At 39.7% G+C, this 3,596-nt stretch overlaps 1 long non-coding RNA gene across 1 annotated transcript; it reads left to right on the forward strand.

Moving 5' to 3' along the window:
- The first annotated feature begins 505 nt into the window (after window positions 1-505).
- LOC127306940 (uncharacterized) lies at window positions 506-2,123 on the forward strand. Its single transcript, XR_007854984.2, has 3 exons — window positions 506-598; window positions 1,483-1,558; window positions 1,725-2,123. It is a non-coding gene; the product is annotated as an uncharacterized lncRNA (long non-coding RNA).
- The last annotated feature ends 1,473 nt before the right edge of the window (window positions 2,124-3,596 follow it).

Genomic DNA, 3,596 nt, shown 5'->3' on the forward strand with positions numbered 1-3,596 from the left:
GCTCCTCCTCCCCATGAGAGCATTCCTCTCACTCTCTTCTCTCCCAACCCTAGCTGGTTTCCTCTCCTCTTCTTCTTCCTCCATTGCTAAGATTGGATCTTGATGCAGGTGCATGTTGGTCCAAGCATGGAGAAGGTTGAGCAATCCTCAGATCTGAAGCTCTTGACCAAAGTTCGTCCAAAATCTTGCAGTAATTTTTGTATCTTGCTGCTTCAGATTCTGGTACGAACTTGTAAAATCCGTCAAATCTCGTATGCAGATCCAAATCAAGTGATTCAAAGTTCCGCAGATAGGTATTGAAAAGGTCTACAACTTGGCATTGGTCTCATCCTCAAATTCGTTACGGATTTAGCATGGTAAATAAAGTTCTGCAAACATGCAGAATCACTGTTTGTTAGATTTCTCCCGTTTTACGAAACCTTTTTGAGCAAACTCAACTGTGGGTGAAAGCCCTCTTCAGTACCTTCATTTTGGCGTTGGTTTCACTTCGATTGACCTCCTGAAACTGAAATGGTTCACAGATCAAAATCTGGTCAGATCTGACTTTGTCGAATTAAACCTGGAGCTTGGAAACGAATTTTTGAATGAAACAAACTGGGTAAGAACTACCTATTCAATACCTTTCAGCTGCAGCAGACCTCATATTTTTGTGATTTGTGTATGATTTTTGGTGAATTAAACTTGTTCTGTGTGTTCTGCAGACATGGCTGTTAGCTTTTAAATCACCAAAAATCCATTTTTGAACCTAATTGAGTGATTCCAATTTTGTAGGACTGCTGAATGTTTTCTTAATCATCTCAAACAAGTTTCAAACATTTATCTATTGTGTAAATCCAGAGACAAAGCAAATGGTACAGACATGCAGTAAACTTGTAAGTCCATTTGTGAGAGTTTCAGAAACAATTTGAACCCAAATCCAATTGTGTATGCATCTCTGTTTAATTACCTTTCAAATGCAAGTGGCCTCATATTTTTAGGATTTTTCTACGATTTATGGCTTACAGATCTTCTTTTCTGTACAGTCAGATTCAAAGAAATTCCTAAAATAGTAGGATTAACCTTTTTGGGTGATTCCAATTGGGTTAGTCTTGTATTAATACTGGCCATCTAGGAAAAATATTTTTATTCTCTGTTCATACATATTTGTTGCTGTTAGTAATGTTTATGTGTGACATGCATTATTGAAGCAAAACTTTTCGGTTTATTTAAAACCCTTGACCAACTCTTTTTAGTAGAGATGGGCAACCTTTGTTTTATGCTTGCAAAACAAAACCTCTGCAATTTAACTTTAGCTCTTTTGTTTTGCTTAAGTTTTCAAATGGTGGGGCATATCATTTGCTTCCTATTCTTGTGTAGTGTTATGTAAGCTTTATGAAATAGGGAGAATGATTGCCCGCTTTTGCAAAAATGTTTCAAATTATAATGTGAATGTTTTTTATGCCAAACTAATGCACTTGTCATCTTTATGATGTTATCTACCAGGGGATATTTGGTTGATACCCTGGTGATAAACGAGAGAGGCAATTGCTAAGTTGTGATGCACTCATACCTTTACTAGGTAAATAAATAGGGTTTTCTAAAATAAAACTCTTAAAGTTGTTTTGTGGTATCTATAGGTCCTTAGTATGTTATACCTTGGCTGCATGATTAGTTGTTGATTGTTGAATGTTGTCTTGTTGTTGCAATGTGATTGATTGTGTTCCTTTTATATTTTCCGGTGATAGATGCGAACAATTCTGGAGAAGAAGAAGAAGTGGAATCGGACGAGGATTTTATTTATATATGTTGTTGGAATTCTTATATTGATGGAGTTGAAGAAGTACAGGGACAAATAAGCCAAGGCAAGCCATCTTTTGATCTCTTGCTATTTATCCTTCTTGTTGTGCTCATTGCTCCACTATATACTTGGTTCCTTGTATCATGTGTGATTTTTGGTCCTCTACTCTATGCATACTTATTCCCAAAGTATGTTGAACCCCTTGTTGATGCTTTGTATACTTGCTCCCAAGTATGTGAACCACCTTGTTGATGTTATGCATGCTTACCCTAAGCATGTATGCCCCCCTGACCATATCCATGTTGTCATCTTCTTAGTGGTATGATGATTAACATCATGACCCGTGTTTGAATCATATTAATTATGTTGTCCCTATACATGCTTATCCTAAAGTATGTATGATCCCCTTAACACCTCAATTATCATCCCCTTAGTGGTATGATGGCTAGCATCATGACATTGTGACTCTTAGTTCCTTCATAAAACTATAGGTTGGGAACCCCCTTGGAAAAATACCTTGTTGAAAAGAATTTTTGAAAACCTTGGGTGAGTTGGACTTACCCAAGTGTGTGTTTATGAAAGGAAAGGTTCTTGGCAAAGATGGTTGGAAAGAAAATATTGTTTTCGAAAACTTTGGCGCCTAAGTATTCACCCGTGACAATTAACCCGCGCAACCACATTACCCTGGAGTGGGACGGGGCTTAGCTCGTAGTTTGTTCTTCTTAACATGGGACACCGCACAACTATATAAGGGTAAGGTTACCCCTGAATCCGGATTGTCGTTGGTGGAGACAATAGTATAACGGGAGGCCTTCGGGGCTGACCCGTCCGGAAGACACTATGGGTCTCCTGGCTTGGCGGTGGAGCCACGCTCAAAGTGAGGTGAGCTGCCACGGTGCCGGGGAGGTACATACTCCATAGGGTAGGATCCCGTGCTAAGTCGAATAGGCGAAAGGCTATGTCCGAGTTTTTGTCATGGCATAGTTGATATGCGGGGATGATGCCCACATGATAAACTCACGGATCTTGTGGGGAAAGTGTGCAAACTCTGCAGAGTCAAATCTATTCGAATAGCCGTGTCCGCGGTCATGGACGGTTGGAATGGCTGTTGCTTAGCCTGATGAGTTTTTGGTTTACAAAAAAAATTGTTTGGAAAATGAAAGAAAGGAACTTGTTTTCGGAGTACCGGAAGGGTACGGGAATGGATTGGTTGACCATATGGAGATGGTCGGAAAGGAAAAAAAAATTGGGTTACCCCCTCCCTAGTGTTTTATGTTGTAGAACTCTTTTGAAGTATCTTCTTCAACAAAGATATAGAGATGTCATAGAACCCCTTGAGTATCCCCTTCTTCTAAGATGTCGGGATGCTATATCCACAAGAGAAACTACTTCTCTTCTACATGCTATACCCACAAGAGAAACTACTTCTCTTCTACCTGATATTTCCACAAGAGAAATTATCTCTTCCCTCTTGTCATCTAGATTAGCACTTGTTATCTTGCACTCTTGCAAAGTACCTTCTTGATGGTTTGCGAGTACAATTCCAAATGTACTCACGGCTTTGTCCCTGGCTATTTACTTGGCCAGACTTGGAGGAACACGACAGATAAAGAAGAAGTCGGTGACGTCTATGCGAGCTAGGAACGTCTTCCCAGTCAGTTGCCTGTAGGGTTTATGGCAGATGACTTGGGCTCCGCGCTGTTGAAGTGATGATGCTACTCTGATGTTTAGCTAGGCCCTTCGAGGCTATTATGTAAGTAATGGTCATGAGACCTTATTGTAATTTTCTTATTCCGCTTTGTAATGGATGGTGTAATTT

This window comes from Lolium perenne, chromosome 6, assembly GCF_019359855.2.
Source record: "Lolium perenne isolate Kyuss_39 chromosome 6, Kyuss_2.0, whole genome shotgun sequence".
In the NCBI taxonomy this organism is placed as follows: Eukaryota; Viridiplantae; Streptophyta; class Magnoliopsida; order Poales; family Poaceae; genus Lolium; species Lolium perenne.